Source organism: Carcharhinus amblyrhynchos, unplaced genomic scaffold, assembly GCF_965287045.1.
Source record: "Carcharhinus amblyrhynchos unplaced genomic scaffold, sCarAmb.v2.hapA scaffold_48, whole genome shotgun sequence".
NCBI classification, from domain to species: Eukaryota; Metazoa; Chordata; class Chondrichthyes; order Carcharhiniformes; family Carcharhinidae; genus Carcharhinus; species Carcharhinus amblyrhynchos.
In genome coordinates, this window is record NW_027649789.1 from 2,155,743 (window position 1) to 2,175,545 (window position 19,803).

At 48.1% G+C, this 19,803-nt stretch overlaps 1 long non-coding RNA gene across 1 annotated transcript; it reads left to right on the top strand.

Annotated features, from left to right (window-relative positions):
• The first annotated feature begins 666 nt into the window (after positions 1-666).
• On the top strand, positions 667-18,380 carry LOC145337432 (uncharacterized). The gene is made up of 2 exons (XR_013885349.1): positions 667-890; positions 18,136-18,380. It is a non-coding gene; the product is annotated as an uncharacterized LOC145337432 (long non-coding RNA).
• Positions 18,381-19,803: the final 1,423 nt, after the last annotated feature.

Genomic DNA, 19,803 nt, shown 5'->3' on the forward strand with positions numbered 1-19,803 from the left:
AGACCACACCTGAAATACTGTGTGCAATTCTGGTCACCCTATTATAGAAAGGATATTATTAAAGTAGAAAGAGTGCAGAAAAGATTTACTAGGATATTACCGGGACTTGATGGATTGAGTTATAAGGAGCGGCTGGATAGACTGGAACTTTTTTCTCTGGAGCGTAGGAGGTTGAGGGTTGATCTTATACAGATCTATAAAATAATGAGGGGCACCGATCAGCCAGATAGTCAATATTTTTTCCCAAAGGTAGGGGAGTCTAAAACTCGACGGCATAGGTTTAAGGTGAGAGGGGAGAGATACAAAGTGTCCAGAGGGGCATTTTTTTCCACACAGAGGGTGGTGCGTGTCTGGAACAAGTTGCCAGAGGTAGTAGTAGAAGTGGGTACAATTTTGTCTTTTAAAAAGCATTTAGACAGTTACATGGGTATGATGGGTATAGAGGGATATAGCCAAATGCGGGCAATTGGGATTAGTTTAGGGGTTTAAAAAAAAGGCAGCATGGACAAGTTGGGCCGAAGGGCCTGTTTCCATGCTGTAAACCTCTGTGAATCCTATTGAACTCACTGTGTGATAGCAATTAATTACAAATTGTTATTAACTAACTTTGTTCATAGTTCGAAGAGTTTTTAAACTGGCTCAATGATATATTTTTGAAATAGCAACTTCCATTTGGAGGACCGAGGCAGAGGCAGGGTCATTCCAGCAAAGCAGGAAGCCATTCAACTCATCGAGATGTGATACAAATCTCAAATTACAAAGATCAGATCCAATTACTGAACTGTGATTTGCTGAAAGAAAACCAGGAACAACATCACACCTGGTAACAATGAGTTTACAAAGAGAAAACTAGCAGACTCGATGTGGAAACAAAGAATCAGCAGGTCAAGGTAAGAACATAAGAAATAGGAGCAGGAGTGTTGGTTATTTTCCAGGCGTCGCTGGATTCCGGGGAAGTGCCGGAAGATTGGAAAATGGCTAATGTTACGCCATTGTTTAAGAAGGGTGCCAGGCAAAAGGCGGGGAATTATAGGCCACTAGTTTAACGTCTGTGGTAGGTAAAATGTTAGAATCCGTCATCAAGGAGGAAATAGCGAGGCATCTTGAGGGGAACTGCTTGATAGAGCAGACGCAGCACGGTTTCGTTAAAGGGAAGTCGTGTCTGACAAATTTACTGGAGCTTATGAGGATGTGTCTAGGGCAGTGGATAGAGGAGAGCCGGTGGATGTGGTCTTTCTTGATTTTCAGAAGGCGTTTGACAAGGTGCCTCACAAGAGGTTATTGCAGAAGGTCAGGGGACATGGAGTTGGGGGTAGGGTGTTAGCGTGGATAGAGGACTGGTTGTCAAATAGGAGGCAGAGAGTGGGGGTCAACGGGTGCTATTCGGATTGGCGAATGGTGACTAGTGGAGTGCCCCAGGGGTCGGTGCTGGGGCCTCAGCTTTTTACCATTTATATAGATGATCTGGAGGAGGGAACCGAGTGTAGGGTGCCGAAATTTGCTGATGACACCAAGATTGGGGGAACGGCAAATTGTGCGGAGGGTGTGGAGAGTCTGCAGAAGGATCTAGATAGGCTGGGCGAATGGGCCAGGAAATGGCAAATGGAATTTAATGTTGGCAAGTGCGAGGTGGTCCACTTTGGTAGGAATAATGGTAGGAAGGACTATTACTTACGTGGCGAAAAACTGCAGCAGGCGACGGTGCAGAGGGACCTCGGGGTCCTTGTGCATGAGTCGCAAAAGCCCAGCTTGCAGGTGCAGCAGGTGGTCAGGAAAGCGAATGGGATGCTGGCCTTCATCGCGAGGGGGATTGAATATAAAAGTAGGGAGGTCTTGCTGCAGCTGTATAGGGCATTGGTGAGGCCGCAGCTGGAGTACTGTGTGCAGTTTTGGGTGCCGCACCTGCGCAAAGATATTTTGGCCTTGGAGGGAGTGCAGAGGAGGTTTACTAGGCTGATACCGGAGTTGAGGGGGTTGAGCTACGAGGAGAGGCTGAATAAACTAGGCTTGTACTCGTTAGAGTTTAGAAGAATGAGGGGAGATCTCATTGAGATGTATAAGATGATGAATGGGATGGATAGGATAGAGGTGGAGAGACTCTTCCCGCTCAAAAAAGAAAGTAGGACTAGGGGGACAGCCTCAAGATAAAGGGGGGGCAGTTTAGAACGGGATTGAGGAGGAACTTCTTCACTCAAAGGGTGGTGAATCTGTGGAACTCTCTGCCTGTTGAAGTGGTGGAGGCTACCTCGCTAAATATTTTTAAGACACGGGTTGATGGGTTTTTGATAAGAGAGGGGATTAAGGGTTATGGGGAGAGGGCGGGAAAGTGGAACTGAGCCACGACAGATCAGCCATGATCTTATTGAATGGCGAGGCAGGCTCGAAGGGCTAGATGGCCTACTCCTGCTCCTATTTCTTATGTTCTTATGTTCTTTGGACATCTAGCCCCTCGAGCCTGCCCCGCCATTCAATAAGATCATGGCTGATCTGTCGCGTCTCAGTTCCACACTCCCGCCCTCTCCCCATAACCCTTAATCCCCTCTCTTATCAAAAACCCATCAACCCGTGTCTTAAAAATATTTAGTGAGGCAGCCTCCACCACTTCAACGGGCAGAGAATTCCAGAGATTCACCACCCTTTGAGTGAAGAAGCTCCTCCTCAACTCCGTTCTAAACCGCTCCCCCCTTTATCTTGAGGCTGTGCCCTCTAGTCCTACTATCCTTTCTGAGCGGGAAGAGTCTCTCCACCTCTATCCTATCTATCCCATTCATCATCTTATACGTCTCAATGAGATCTCCCCTCATTCTTCTAAACTCCAACGAGTACAAGCCCAGTTTATTCAGCCTCTCGTCATAGCTCAACCCCCTCAACTCCGGTATCAGCCTAGTAAACCTCTTCTTCACTCCCTCCAAGGCCAAAATATCCTTGCGTAAGTGCGGCGACCAAAACTGCACACAATATTCCAGCTGCGGCCTCACCAGTGCCCTATACAGCTGCAGCAAGACCTCCCTACTTTTATATTCAATCCCCCTCGCTATGAAGATTTGTCTGCTCCTGTACTTATATATTTCTTTATTTTAAAGCATTTTCTCAGTCAGATTATGTTACAAGGATGTTGCAGCTGTTCCCTTTCAAAGTGGTTTTATACAGTGACTGAGCTGGAGCAGTGATGAAGGTGATCTGTTTAACAGTGAGGCTCCTAGAATCAGATCACTCCTGTTCCAGATCATCATTTTACAGAGGGATGGAATGAGATGAATCGGAGCGCTCCCACATCCCAGTTCAGACCGGGATGGGCCCTGGACCTTCCTCGATATGGGTTTTACCGCAACATTTACTGTATCTTTTGGAGAAGGTTTCAATTTTCAAAATTACAGGGAATTAATTTTAGGAGCTCTGATGCCCTCAATATACAGAGTTGAGCTGCACAGTCTGCATCTCCCTGCTCCAACCAACACTCGGGTAATAAACACACGCTCAAAATATCAGATGAACCCTGTGACTTTTTGCAATGTTACAGAAAGAAATTCATTGCATTTACCGAATTGGAAATGATAAACTTTCTAACCAGCCTGAAACTTTGTTTCCAAGTGAATTGGGTGTAGACTTGTCAAACTGGTTCAATTGATTTCTGTCTCCTGTAAATAGAAACTCTAAAAGATCTCACAGCAGCTTTTACCAGAGGGTGAAACTCAGACACAGGTATTATAAACAGGGCCAGCTCAGATGATCGGTGTGATTTCTACTGAGATAACCAGGAATTAGCTGCAGTGAATTAACAAAGGCAGGATATACACAGTGACCCAGTGTGATTGAGGAATGTAGTTTCTGAATTGATTGTGAAGTATCTCTTTCTCCCTTCCATTTAAATGTGTTGCCTCTCAGGGAGATTACTTTCCTCCTCTCCCTGCAGTGAATCCATCCTTTGTGGCTGTAGCTATTATCTAACTGTGAGCTCCCTGCAGTGAATCCATCCTTTGCAGCTCTAGCTATTATCTAACTGTGAGCTTCCTGCAGTGAATCTATCCTTTGTGCTGTAACTATTATCTAACTGTGAGCTCCCTGCAGTGAATCCATCCTTTGCAGCTGTAGCTATTATCTAACTGTGAGCTCCCTGCAGTGAATCCATCCTTTGCAGCTGTAGCTATTATCTAACTGTGAGCATCCCGCAGTGAATCCATCCTTTGCGGCTGTAGCTATTATCTAACTGTGAGCATCCCGCAGTGAATCCATCCTTTGTGCTGTAGGTATTATCTAACTGTGAGCTCCCTGCAGTGAATCCATCCTTTGCAGCTGTAGCTATTATCTAACTGTGAGCATCCCGCAGTGAATCCATCCTTTGTGCTGTAGGTATTATCTAACTGTGAGCTCCCTGCAGTGAATCCATCCTTTGCAGCTGTAACTATTATCTAACTGTGAGCTCCCTGCAGTGAATCCATCCTTTGCAGCTGTAGCTATTATCTAACTGTGAGCTCCCTGCAGTGAATCCATCCTTTGCAGCTGTAGCTATTATCTAACTGTGAGCTCCCTGCAGTGAATCCATCCTTTGCAGCTGTAGCTATTATCTAACTGTGAGCATCCCGCAGTGAATCCATCCTTTGCGGCTGTAGCTATTATCTAACTGTGAGCATCCCGCAGTGAATCCATCCTTTGTGCTGTAGGTATTATCTAACTGTGAGCTTCCTGCAGTGAATCCATCCTTTGTAGCTGTAACTATTATCTAACTGTGAGCTCCCTGCAGTGAATCCATCCTTTGTGCTGTAGTTACTATCTAACTGTGAGCTCCCTGCAGTGAATCCATCCTTTGTGCTGTAGTTACTATCTAACTGTGAGCTCCCTGCAGTGAATCCATCCTTTGCAGCTGTAGTTATTATCTAACTGTGAGCTCCCTGCAGTGAATCCATCCTTTGTGCTGTAGTTATTATCTAACTGTGATCTCCCCGCAGTGAATCCATCCTTTGCAGCTGTAGCTATTATCTAACTATGAGCTCCCTGCAGTGAATCCATCCTTTGTGCTGTAGTTACTATCTAACTGTGAGCTCCCTGCAGTGAATCCATCCTTTGCAACTGTAACTATTATCTAACTGTGAGCTCCCTGCAGTGAATCCATCCTTTGCGCTGTAGCTATTATCTAACTGTGAGCTCCCTGCAGTGAATCCATCCTTTGCAACTGTAACTAATATCTAACTGTGAGCTCCCCGCAGTGAATCCATCCTTTGTGCTGTAGCTATTATCTAACTGTGAGCTCCCTGCAGTGAATCCATCCATTGCAGCTGTAGCTATTATCTATCTGTGAGCTCCCTGCAGTGAATCCATCCTTTGCGGTTCTAGCTATTATCCAATGGTAATCTGAGATGGCAACTGAGAAACAGTTTATTCAACACTGGGACCCTCACAGCTCAACTTGTTTCTATTCTCCGCTATCCGTCTCATTTTGAATAAGAGGTGATGACATTAACCAGGGACAGGAAGCACAGAGTCTCCATAGACAGAGTGACAAGATTGTGGAAGGGGCCTCTTGGGGCACAATGTCAGATAATGCACTTTAGGTTTAAAAGTGACAGGTCTGAATTGAGTAGGACATTAACAACACATGGTCATACTGAGACTGATCCTTGATACAGAAATCAGTAACTGTTGGATTCAGTTTGAATTAGTTTTCACAAGCCACTATAATGAGGTTAGTTGGAGCTCAGTGTGTTCAGCTTTGAATTCCTTTCCAGCCATCGACAGTGGCTCCAGGTGGAGCTGTGCTATAATTATTAGGTTAATACTTGAGATCTCTTCTTCGCCTTTTGGCTAAGATCGAGTGTAGTATCAACATACTGTACTTGGCTGAAGTCATTAGGTTACATTTTAGCTTCATTTGAAGCAATTTTCAAAAGCAGCATCTCGGCTTTTTGGCGAAGATGCAAATGAGATCGAGCCTTGGAGGAGAGGCATTGCCGACTCCAATCAGCTTGGATCATGTAGATCAGTCGAAGACAGAAGGTGAGAGCCCTGTCTTGTCAGCTTAGATCGGGAATGTCCCAACCTGTTGAGACTCTGAATTGGACTTGATTTGATTGAATTGGATTTAAAAAAATACCTGAGATGAAGGGACTGAGCTGCTGATCAGCTAGTTCAACTGGTTATATTTCTGAGACTAAATCAGCATTTAAATTAATATGCTGCTCCCATTTGTTGATTTACTTCAACTGATAATTCTTTCTCTGTAAGATCCTGTGAATTTCATTCATTAAAATGGTAATAAATCCTATTAAAGGAAAGAAAGTACTTTTCATATTCTGAAGGATTGTGTGGTTAGGAAACAGATACCCATTCAGTAACACACAGCGGGTTACTTGTGGTACCATCAGGATTGAATTGTTAGATCAAACAGTGCGTTAAACTGGAAGGGAATAGTTTGAGCAGCGGTTCAGCACAGACCCCGACATCCTTCAATGGAATTAGATAAATGAATGAAGGAAGAATATGCAGAGTGAGAAAACCTTAACCATGTTCTCATAAAAAGCCAGTGCAGATATCAGCGTGTGTTCACTGAATTTTAAACTATTTTAATATCCATGAAAATAAAGAATATCAAGGTGTAGTAATCTTATCAAGGCCAATTTTCCATCACCAAATACCTATTTATTTGCAGTGGCAGTTGAGTGCCGTTCGACTGCTCTTGAGTGTTAATAGGCCCTGAGTGTACAACTGCTGGCCTGAGTGGAGCCAACTGATTTTCAATCCCACCACCCCCCCCCTTCCCCCCCCCCCCCCGACCCCAGGGTGATCTCCATCTGTGGCTCGTCATTGGCAGTGGCCATGCTGTGACTGGTACTGATGCCTGTACTGACACAGGCTCTCTATTCCGGTGATGGTTCAGGTGTTTCCTGATGATCTTGACCTGCACTTGGACTTGGTACAACATGGGCCCTGTATTTTCTGTTATAATCTTGAGGACCCAATGGATGCCATCCTGAAGTTCCTCACGTGGACTGGATCATGGGTCATAAATGCTCTTTCTGTTTGCACAGAATCCTGGTTCTGCATGTGGGTCTTCTGTTGTGGATCCACCCTCCCTGTCAGGTTTGGGAAATGTAATGTTTGTCTTGTTTGAAGCCTTCATCCCATTGATATTTCCACTGGGGTGATTCCTGTTGTTTTATGAGAGATTGGCCTGTAGTTGAAGTGAAATTGCACCAGTTTGGTCCCTATGGACACCACAGGTTGCTTCTTAAAGTACAGATTAAAAATCTGCACCATTTGATAATGGGTAATAGGGCACTGTCCTACTGTGTTTGATTCCATTGGAAAGTATGAAGGCCTGAAACTCGATGCTTCTGAAGGCAGTGCAATGGTCAGAGAGCAGGATTTCAGGTAACCTGTGCGTGCTGAAACTTTGTCCTAGGTTCTCAATGGTAGCATGGGAAGTGGTAGAGTACATCTGATGTATCTCCAACCATTTGGAATGTGCTTCATCCACGATCAGGAACATAGAGCCCAAAAAAGGCCCAGTGAAGTCTAACTGGACCGTACCAAGGCCTAATAGACCACTCCCATGGATGTAGGGAGGCTGAGGGGCAGTTTTTGACTCTCCTGGTACAATTCACACTGTTGAACCGAGTCAATAATGTCTGTGTCATGCCCAGGCCACCATATGTAGCTCCAGGTGAGCGTTTCCATCTCTGAAATCTCGGGGTGCTGCAAAATCTCGGGGTACTGTGAAATCTCCGGGTGTTGCAAAATCTCGAAGTGCTGCGATATCTCGGGGTGCTGCGATATCTCGGGGTGCTGTTGTGTAATTGCATAAATATCCATTATCACTCTGGGTGAGGGACAACTATGTGGAACCCACAGGATGATGCCATACTCAACACTGAATTTGTCTTTCCTTGTCCCAGTAGTGTATCATATTGTCTCAGGGCTGCTCTCTGAGTCACCCACAGAAGATTATGTTTTCAATTCTCAGGGGTTGGGTCTTTATGTGTCCAGTCATGGATACCGGCAAAAACATTGAGGTTAAGGGAACCCATCAAAGTAAGGTCCTATTTGGAGTCGCATAAAAGCTGATGCGTTTCGAGTGGCTAAAAGTAGTGGGCGAGTAGAAGGTTGGGAGAGGTTTGAAAATCAACAAAGATTGACTAAGAAGTTGATAAAGAAAGGAGGGATAGACTATGAAGCTAAACCAGTACCAAATATAAAAAAGGACAGTAAGAGTTTTTATGAATATATAAAGAGGAGGAGGCTGGCTAGAGTGAATGTTGGACGCTTAGAGGATGAGAGGGGGGATTTAGTGGTGGGGGATGAGGAAATGGCTGAGGCCTTAAATAAGTTTTTTGCCTCGGTCTTCACGGAGGAGGACGCGAATAGTTTGCCGGGTGTTAAAGATGGAAAGATGGTAGGAGTGGAGGGCCTGAATGAGATCATTGTTACTAGAGAGGTAGTGCTTCATCGACTAGCGGGACTGATGGTGGACAAGTCCCCAGGACCGGATGGTATGCATCCCAGGGTTCTGAAGGAAATGGCAGAGGTGATAGTAGATGTCTTAGTGATTATTTACCAAACTTCGCTGGATTCTGGGGAAGTGCCGGAAGATTGGAAAACAGCTAATGTTACACCGCTGTTTAAAAAAGGTAGCAGGCAAAAGGCAGGGAATTATAGGCCGGTTAGTTTAGCGTCTGTTGTTGGAAAAATGCTTGAATCCGTCATCAAAGAAGAAATAGCGAGGAACCTTGAGAAGAATTGTTTTATAGAGCAGACGCAGCATGGATTCGTTAAGGGGAAGTCGTGTCTGACAAATTTATTGGAATTCTATGAGGATATGACTCGTGCGGTAGATGGAGGGGAACCGGTGGATGTGGTGTTTCTCGATTTTCAGAAGGCGTTTGATAAGGTGCCGCACAAAAGGTTGCTTCAGAAGGTCAGGAGGCATGGAGATGGGGGTAAGGTGTTAGCGTGGATAGAGGATTGGCTGTCTAATAGGAGGCAGAGAGTTGGTATCAGTGGGTGCCATTCTGATTGGTGGTTGGTGACTAGTGGAGTGCCCCAGGGATCGGTGCTGGGGCCTCAGCTATTTACCATTTATATCGATGATCTGGAGGAGGGGGCTGAGTGTAGGGTGTCGAAATTTGCTGATGACACAAAGATAAGTGGAAAAGCAAATTGTGCGAAGGGTGTGGAAAGTCTGCAGAGGGATCTAAATAGGCTGAGCGAGTGGGCGAGGACCTGGCAGATGGCGTACAATGTTAGCAAGTGTGAGGTTATCCACTTTGGCAGGAATAATAGTAGGAGGGATTACTATTTAAAGGGCGAAAAGCTGCAGCATGCTACGGGGCAGAGGGACCTGGGGGTCCTTGTGCATGAGTCGCAAAAACCCAGTCTGCAGGTGGTCAAGAAGGCGAATGGGATGCTGGCCTTTATAGCGAGGGGGATTGAATATAAAAGCAAGGGGGTCTTGCTGCAACTGTACAGGGTACTGATGAGGCCGCAGCTGGAGTACTGTGTGCAGTTTTGCTCCCCGCACTTGCGCAAGGATATTTTGGCCTTGGAGGGAGTGCAGAGGACGTTCACTAGGCTGATACCGGAGATGAGGGGGTTGGACTATGGACAGAGGCTGAATAGACTGGGTCTATACTCATTGGAGTTTAGAAGGATGAGGGTGGATCTTATAAGATAATGATGTATATAAGACGTATAAGATAATGAAGGGGATGGATAGGGTAGAGATAGAGAGATTCTTCCCACTCAGAAAGGACAGCAGAACTAGAGGGCACAGCCTCAAGATAAAGGGGGGCGATTTAGAACGGAGTTGAGGAGGAACTTCTTCACTCAAAGGGTGGTGAATCTCTGGAATTCTCTGCCCGTTGAAGTGGTGGAGGCTGCCTCGCTGAATTTATTTAAGACACGGGTGGATAAGTTTTTTGGTAGGCAAGGGAATTAAGGGATATGGGGAGAAAGCAGGAAAGTGGAACTGAGCCACTTCAGATCAGCCATGATCTTATTGAATGGCGGGGCAGGCTCGAGGGTCTAGATGGCCTACTCCTGCTCCTACTTGTTATGTTCTTATGTTCTTATGAGTCAAAATGAATTAGAGGGACAAAAGTTGCCGTTTAACCTCCAGCTGCATTGAGGCAACTCCAGCCCTACCCCTGCCCCCTCCTCCCAGCCCCCAGGCCACCTTTGATATGGTGGGACACTCAGGGCCCAGCAGAGAAGTTCAATTAGGAACAAACCTCCTGTAATCATTCACTAACCCCAGGAAGGAATTCAGTTCTGTGGGGTTCATTGGAGCAAGCGCGACTTGGCCTTCGCTTCCACCAGATGGACACCCTTGCCACCTATTCAATAGCCTGGGTTGTACAGGGCAGTTGTTTAGAAGATACATTTGTCCCTTTTCCTGCATACCTGAACCTTCCAAAGTTGCCGTTGGACCTTTGCCAGGTTGGCGAGGAGCTCATGTTCCGAAGTTCCTGTGTTGCTTGAGTACACTGCCACCTGAGATTGTGGGGCTGGGTCGCCAGGGGACAGGTCTGGGTCAGTGGGGGGGCAGGGCTGGGTCAGCAGGGTGCGGGTCTGGGTAAGCAGGGAGGCGGGGCTGAGTCAGCAGGGGCGGGGCTGGGTCAGTGGGGGGGCAGGGCTGAGTCAGCAGGGGGCGGGGCTGGGTAAGCAGGGAGGCGGGGCTGAGTCAGCAGCGGGTGGAGCTGGGTCAGTGGGGAGGGGGCTGAGTCGGCAGGGGGCGGGGCTGAGTCGGCAGGGGGCGGGGCTGAGTCAGCAGGGGGCGGGGCTGAGTCAGCAGGGGGCGGGGCTGAGTCAGCAGGGGCGGGGCTGAGTCAGCAGGGGGTGGGGCTGAGTCAGCAGGGGGTGGGGCTGAGTCATCAGGGGCGGGGCTGAGTCAGCAGGGGGCAGGGCTGAGTCAGCAGGGGGCGGGGCTGTCAGCAGGGGCAGGGCTGTGTCAGCGGGGGGGCAGGGCTGGGTCATCGGGGGGTAGGGCTGGGTCAGCGGGGGGGGCAGGGCTGGGCCAGCAGGGAGCGGGTCTGGGTCAGCAGGGGGGCAGGGCCGAGTCAGCGGGGAGCGGGGATGGGTCAGCAGGGACAGGGCTGAGTCAGCAGGGGGTCGGTCAGTGGGGAGGCAGAGCTCAGTGGGGGGGGGAGGGCTGGGTCAGTGGGGAGAAGGTCTGGGTCAGTGGGGGGGGGCGGGGCTGAGTCAGTGGGGGGTGGGGCTGAGTCAGTGGGGGGTGGGGCTGAGTCAGTGGGGGGTGGGGCTGAGTCAGTGGGGGGTGGGGCTGAGTCAGCGGAGGGTGGGGCTGAGTCAGCGGGGGGTGGGGCTGAGTCAGCGGGGGGGTGGGGCTGAGTCAGCGGGGGGGTGGGGCTGAGTCAGCGGGGGGGGTGGGGCTGAGTCAGCAGGGGGCGGGGCTGAGTCAGCAGGGGCGGGGCTGAGTCAGCAGGGGGTGGGGCTGTGTCAGCAGGGGGTGGGGCTGTGTCATCAGGGGCGGGGCTGAGTCAGCAGGGGGCGGGGCTGTCAGCAGGGGCAGGGCTGTGTCAGCGGGGGGGCAGGGCTGGGTCAGCGGGGGGTAGGGCTGGGTCAGCGGGGGGGGCAGGGCTGGGCCAGCAGGGAGCGGGTCTGGGTCAGCAGGGGGGCAGGGCCGAGTCAGCGGGGAGCGGGGATGGGTCAGCAGGGACAGGGCTGAGTAAGCAGGGGGTCGGTCAGTGGGGAGGCAGAGCTCAGTGGGGGGGGAGGGCTGGGTCAGTGGGGAGAAGGTCTGGGTCAGTGGGGGGGGGGGCGGGGCTGAGTCAGTGGGGGGTGGGGCTGAGTCAGCGGGGGGGTGGGGCTGAGTCAGCGGGGGGGTGGGGCTGAGTCAGCGGGGGGTGGGGCTGAGTCAGCAGGGAGTGGGACTGGGTCAGCAGAGGGGGCAGGGCTGAGTCAGCGGGGAGCGGGGATGGGTCAGCGGGGGGCCGGGGCTGAGTCAGCGGGGCGGGCAGGGCAGGGTCAGCAGGGTGTGGGGCCGGGTCAGCAGGGGGTGGTGCTGGGTCAGTGGGGGCAGGGCTGGGTCAGCAAAGGACGGAGCTGGGTCAGCAGGGGGCCGGGTCACCGGGCGCGGGACTGGGTCAGCAGGGGGAGTGACTTGGTCAGCAGTGGGCGGGGCCAGGTCAGCAGTGGGCGGGGCCAAGTCAGCAGTGGGCGGGGTCATGTCAGCAGTGGGCGGGGCTGCATCAACTGGAGGTGGAGCTGCGTCAACAGGAGTAGGAGCCAGGTCAGCGGGAGGCAGAGTTGGGTCAGCAAGGGGTGGGGCTGGGTCAGCAGGAGGTGGGATTTGGTCAGCAGTGGGTGGGGCTGGGGAAGCAACAGGTGGGGCTGGGTCAGCAGGAGGCGGGGTTTGGTCAGCAGCGGGTGGGGCTGGTCAGCACGAGGCGAGACCACGTCAGCAGAGGCCGGGCTGGTCAGCACTAGGTGGGACCCCATCAGCAGAGGGCGGGGCTGGTCAGCACGAGGTGGGACCCCATCAGCAGAGGGTGGGGCTGGTCAGCACTAGGCGGGTCCATGTCAGCAGAGGGCGGGGCTGGTCAGCACTAGGTGGGACCCCATCAGCAGAGGGCGGGGCTGGTCAACACTAGGCGGGACCATGTCAGCAGAGGGCGGGGCTGGTGTGTGAGATGGGGTTGATGAGCTGACTCACTTTTGCATTTCCACAGCGGAGTAAGGAGAGGACACAGACTGAGTTTGAATTAGTGCACAGCTATAGGGGGCACACAGTGATATAAATAGAGAAAATGCAACAATTTGCATTTGTGTAGCACCTTTACTGTAAATGTTATGCCACCAGTGGCTATGTATAGAAGGGCAGTACTTTCCCATAATATTCTCCAGTTTATTGACAGGGTCCATTGAATTCAACCTGGAAGCCACATGGCAGATTAAAGGAGCATCTCTATTAGGAATCAGTGTAATGAAGATTAACGTTGCCTTGCTGGATTTTATAAGCCGAGATTGAGTCTTGGCTTATATAAACTATGAAGCTGGGCTAGCACTTAATATAAAAAAGGAAAGCAAGAGTTTTTATAAATATAAAGGAAGAGGCTGGCTAGGGTGAACGTTGGACCCTGAGAGGATTAGAGGGGGTCTTAGTGGTAGGGGATGGGGATATGGCTGAGGTCTTGAATAACTTTTTTGTTTCTGTCTTCACGGAGGAGGACGTGAATAGTTTGCCGGGTGTTAGCGATGGAAAGATCGTAGGAGTGGAGGGCCTGAATGACATTATTGTTACTAGAGAGGCGGTGCTCGACAGACTGGAGGTGCTGATTGTGGACAAGTCGCCAGGACCGGATGGAATGCATCCAAGGGTCCTGAAAGGAATGGCGGAGATGACAGTGGATGCCTTGGTGATTATTTTCCAAACGTCGCTGGATTCCGGGGAAGTGCCGGAAGATTGGAAAACGGCTAATGTTACGCCGTTGTTAAAGAAGGGTGGCAGGCAAAAGGCAGGGAATTATAGGCCGGTTAGTTTAACGTCTGTTGCAGGTAAAATGTTAGAATCCGTGATCAAGGAGAAAATAGCGAGGCATCTTGAGGAGAATTGTTTGATAGAGCAGACGCAGCACGGTTTCGTTAAGGGGAAGTCGTGTCTGACGAATTTATTGGAGCTCTATGAGGATATGTCTAGGGCGGTGGATAGAGGAGAGCCGGTGGATGTGGTGTTTCTTGATTTTCAGAAGGCGTTTGACAAGGTGCCTCACAAGAGGTTATTACAGAAGGTCAGGGGGCATGGAGTTGGGGGTAGGGTGTTAGCGTGGATAGAGGACTGGCTGTCAAATAGGAGGCAGAGAGTGGGGGTCAATGGGTGCTATTCGGATTGGCGGATGGTGACTAGTGGAGTGCCCCAGGAGTCGGTGCTGGGGCCTCAGCTATTTACCATTTATATAGATGATCTGGAGGAGGGAACCGAGTGTATGGTGTCGAAATTTGCTGATGACACCAAGATTGGTGGAACGGCAAATTGCGCGGAGGGTGTGGAGAGTCAGCAGAAGGATCTAGATAGGCTGGGTGAATGGGCCAGGAACTGGCAAATGGAATTTAATGTTGGCAAGTGCGAGGTGGTCCACTTTGGTAGGAATAATGGTAGGAAGGACTATTACTTACGTGGAGAAAAACTGCAGCATGCGACGGTGCAGAGGGACCTCGGGGTCCTTGTGCATGAGTCGCAAAAACCCAGCCTACAGGTGTAGCAGGTGGTCAGGAAGGTGAATGGGATGCTGGCCTTCATAGCAAGGGGGATTGAATATAAAAGTAGGGAGGTCTTGCTGCAGCTGTATAGGGCACTGGTGAGGCCGCAGCTGGAGTACTGTGTGCAGTTTTGGTCGCCGCACTTACGCAAGGATATTTTGGCCTTGGAGGGAGTGCAGAGGAGGTTTACTAGGCTGATACCGGAGTTGAGGGGGTTGAGCTATGAGGAGAGGCTGAATAAACTAGGCTTCTACTCATTAGAGTTTAGAAGAATGAGGGGAGATCTCATTGAGACGTATAAGATGATGAATGGGATGGATAGGATAGAGGTGGAGAGACTCTTCCCGCTCAGAAAGGACAGTAGGACTAGGGGGCACAGCCTCAAGATAAAGGGGGGGCGGTTTAGAACAGAGTTGAGGAGGAACTTCTTCACTCAAAGGGTGGTGAATCTCTGGAATTCTCTGCCCGTTGAAGTGGTGGAGGCTGCCTCGCTAAATATATTTAAGACGCGGGTTGATGGGTTTTTGATAGGCAAGGGGATTAAGGGATATGGGGAGAGGGCGGGAATGTGGAACTGAGCCACGACAGATCAGCCATGATCTTATTGAATGGCGGGGCAGGCTCGAAGGGCTAGATGTCCTACTCCTGCTCTTATTTCTTATGTTCTTATGTTAGGAGGAATGAGGCTGAGCGGATGATTCTACAGAGAGCTGGCATTGCCCCCACGTCTCAAATATCCACCTTCTGTTGCAGAATAACTGAACCATAAGATAAATACAGCAAATGTCCTTTTTTTATCAGGCATTGCAATTACAATGAGCTCTGATGACAACCTCCCAGTTTCAATTCACCATTTCTGGAACCATCTTTTCATTACAGAAAGAATGAGTGAATTATATAGAGATTGTTCGAATGTGGCGTTTAGATTTACACCCACATCTCCAGACCATTTCCTGATGTTTCTGGATTATTGGCACAGTGACATTACAATGATACTATTGCTGTTGAATGGGAAAACCATTCATGGGAAATATAAAACCAGGAGCAGAGGATACAGTGCAGTTATAGTCTCCCTGAATTGGCCTCTATATCACTCCAGACACTAAACAAAGTTTTTTTTTTGACATTTAATTCTTCTTGGAAACAGCCCAGTGAGCCTTTCAGTTCACAGGAAACTAGCGACAAGCTACGGATGTGTGTCTCACCAGTGAAACAGATCAAATTAACATAAAATACCCATTGAAGATCTGGAAAAAGTAATGATACACAAATTCAGGAAATAATGGGATTATGGAGTGATATTTCCACAGTGTAGGATGATTTCTATCCCAGCGATGGAAGGAAATAGATGATTAATTACAGATGTCTGTACTATAAACAAACAAATGTCTCTGAATCTTTATAATAGGTGTTCTGCAAACAAGAATCAATTCTAGAGGAATTGGTATTTTTAATACAGTGTTTGGTAGATTTATCATAGCCAAGTGAAATATGGTTAAGGGGGAACAATCTAGCTGATTGTATTCAGGTCATTTTTTTACACAACCTTGTTGAATGTTGGCCTGTGAATTGTCTTCATATTCAGTCAATATGAGGCTGGATCCTATCCATCACTCTCAGATCCTCATACCATGTTCACGGCCATCAGACAGGATGGTAACTGGTGGCCGGCCAGTTCCGTGATGCAGGTAAATATATAACAGCTCAAAACGAGCAAAACATGTTGCAACACAAATGGCAAGAATGGAATTGTTGTATTCACGTGGAATGCAGTCTGCCCCCCAAAACTGTGACCCAATATTCAGGCACCTTCCACATCTCATTATTACAAGTTCTTAGGACGTGAAAGCCACTTACAAGGCCAACTTTGATGAGCCGTTGCTATATGTCTTTGAAGTCATTCTGTGATTCCATGATGTTCAATGGGCTTTAGATCCAATGTAGAAATGGTAAAGATTTGTATTACTATCGTGCTGTTACCATCAAATTGATGAATGGAAGGTCCCTGTGTCCAATGAAATAACCTTGATTTGTAGTCAATATCGTAGCATAGGTAACGCGACAAAGTGTGCGCCGAAATATCTTGGCAACAGCAAGTCCTGATGAACTTTGTTAGTTTTGTGTGCCGTCTTCTGAGCCATTGGCTTCAGGGTGCAAAGGAATTGTTCCAAACTCTTCATCAATGGATGGAGCTGGAATATTTCAAAGGTTACTGTTGGGAGATCAGGGCCATATCAAAGTTGTAGATAATTTATTTTGATGCATCAATGATCTACACTGCGTTCTCTTAAAGGGTGGTGGAAACACATTCATTATTTAAAAAAATCAAAATATGAAAAGCATCAACATGTAGACAATGAAATTGCGCCGGGCCATTGGGGAGCTGGGTGGGGAGGGTGCGCCGTGGGTGGAGGATGTTTGGATACATTTGGATTGTGTTTTTCATGAAAATTTGGAGATACTGTTCTCCAATGACCTCTTGTTCTGCTGAAAGGAGTCAATTTAATCAAAGCACTTTGTTTCTATAAATCAGCTCTGTTCCCTCAGGTTTTGCTTTGGTTATTAATCAAAGGCTTTCCTTGGAGAAATATTGAGTCAATGATTGGACTTATTATCGCTGTCAGTTACTGAACTGACAATATAATTCGCCCAGGTTCTAGCCAATCCGCAGAGGGGGTGTATGATCATTAACTAGATAATGCTTTCTGAAGTGATATAACTCCAGTCCGCTTGCAAAGTAAGGTGACAAACTGAACCGAAGATAATGAAAACACTGCTCTTGGTGCTTGGTGTCATGTCACGGGCCCACAGCAACGTCCTGAATAAGAGAGACAATTGGGCTAAAATTGAAGGTAAGTGCTGGAGCAAACTCTCCGTAGCACAGGTGTATTATGAATTCCAATGCAAATGCAATCGCATACCTCTGGTACTGCCTGCTACAAGCTGTACAGCATCACTCGATAATATTATTGTCTTATCTCATCAACCGCTGCAATCCAAAAACAGCCCTTGGTTATCTGTATACACCACAATCCCAATGCACACCTGGCTCTGTAAAGATACACCTTCCAAATAGCTGCGGAAATGTCTTTACCCTCACCAAGTCCTGTTCACGCAGGGACTCCTTATCCACCGAGCTACCTTGGTTCGAGTCCATTTAATTATTTAGCATTCAAAGTCTAATGCTTGTTTTCAAATTAACCATGGCCTCGCCAATTCACTATCTCTGCAATCTTATTCAGTCTAACTGTTCGCCAAGTTCTCTCAACTCCTCCAATTTGGGCCATTAGAGTCCAGCTCATACGAACCAAAGCATCATTTGCTGTGGCGTTAAAACCCCAGTGAAACAGACCAATGAATTATTTCCCTAAAACCTCTTCAGCCTGTCCCCGTTTGATTTGTTCTGAAGTTATGTGATAAAGCAGGAGGCTTCTGGCCACCTGCCCTGGTATTTGCCAGGTATTTGCCAGGTCGGGGAACGAGTGAATTAATGTGACAATTCTCATCAAAAATCACCGTGGTGAATTGTATTCGGTTTCAACACTAATTGTTTGTTTTGTGACTAAGATGTGGAAAATTCTCATGTGCTGGAAGTTGCAAAAGTTTTCCACTTGTGGTCTAGAGTTAAAATCTAGGTGCTATCGGAATCACAGTGCCGTGAAGGAATTAGGAGGAATGTCTTTGACCAGAGAGTGGTGAGAATATTCAATCTCCTACCCAAGAGGAGGGTTTCAGATGACTTGATGTCATTTAAGGTGAATCTGGATAAGGACGTGAGTCAGAAATGTAATTTTATGTCACACTGTGTTCCTCAGTACCTCACCTTGAGTGTGATATCGACAGGTATAATGTGGGGATATTTCAAAGATCGCCACCTTCACTCCACCCCTAGAATTATTGACCAAATCAGTGCTCCTTGCTTGATTACAGGTGATAAATTCGGATGCACCTCCATTGGTGGTTCTTGCTACGTAGATTTCTGCGGACTGGAAACGATTGAGATACCCCACCTTTGTTTCTCGGGCTACCGTTGCTGCATCCGAATACAAGATAAACCGAACTATGGGCCTGGCTGAGGCTACAGAACGTTGTGACTCATGATTTCTCTGATCAGGCAGACTCCCTCACACCAGCTGTCTCAGTCCTGCCATGAAATAAATTTGCATTAATCACTGCTTCTTGTCTGTCTCTTATTTCTTATTTGAAGGTGTTGTGTTACTACATTGACTGGGTGGGAGGGAAGGCCACAAATGCCAATCATCCATTTCGTCCAACGTGGCATCAGTCACGGTATCGGGCTTTTCCACAAGTGTCCCATAATTGTCCATTAATATCATTGTGTAGGTCATGTCCCACTCTCAAAACAGATTTATAAGCTGTAGGAGCACATCTTCGTGCAGTCAGAAAGTTCTAGCCGGAGGACATCCCAGTAGCCAGTCTCCATCATGTCTCATTGCATCAGGGCAACCAAAATCTCTGTAACCTCAGCAGCTCATCACCTCCTGTCATCCCTCATCTAATGACTCAATAATCTCCTCTGTTGATCCACAACAGGGAAAAGCACCGAAACTCGGACAAATATCTAAAATTACTCTGGAAAGGGGTTAGCAATGTCGATCATGTAGAATGAACGGGATCACCAATATTGAACGACCTGACTGAGCCTCAGGCGATATATTTGAATGACTGGGTATTTGCTGAGGGAAGCATGACAAGCGACTTGACATCCATTTCATAAATATAAGGATATAAGAACATAAGAATTAGGAGCAGGAGAAGGCGATCTGGCCCCTCGAACCTGCTCCGCCATTCAATAAGATCATACCTGAATTTTCTGTGGACTCAGGTCCACTTACCCACCTGCTCACCATAACCATTGATTTCCTTTACAAGTTACATTTAGCGGAACGAGAGGGCACAGCCTCAAAAGGAGGGGTGGCGAGGGGGAGAGGGGTGGGCGGTGGGGGTAGGGGGGTGCAGCTTAGAACAGAGTTGAGGAGGAACTTCTTCACTCAGAGGGTGGTGAGTCTGTTGAATTCTCTGCCCGTTGAAGTGGTGGAGACAACATTGCAATCTTTTCAATTCACAGGTTGATAGGTTTCTCATACGTCACGGAATTAAAGGTTTCGGGATCAGGCAAGAAAGTGGAACTGATCCACTTCAGATCAGCCATGATCTTATTGAATGGCGAGGCAGGCTCAAAAGGCTAGACGGCCTACTCCTGCTCCTATTTCTTATGTTCTTAAGAGCCGGTTACTGCTCTTTGTTAATGGAGCTGGTTGATGTTGTTTGTTGATGAAGCTGGTTGATGTTGTTTGCTGATGGAGCTGGTTGATGCTGTTTGTTGATGGAGCTGGTTGATATTGTTTGTTGATGGAGCTGGTTGATGTTGTTTGTTGATGAAGCTGGTTGATGTTGTTTGCTGATGGAGCTGGTTGATGCTGTTTGTTGATGGAGCTGGTTGATATTGTTTGTTGATGGAGCTGGTTGATGTTGTTTGTTGATGAAGCTGGTTGATGTTGTTTGCTGATGGAGCTGGTTGATGCTGTTTGTTGATGGAGCTGGTTGATATTGTTTGTTGATGGAGCTGGTTGATGT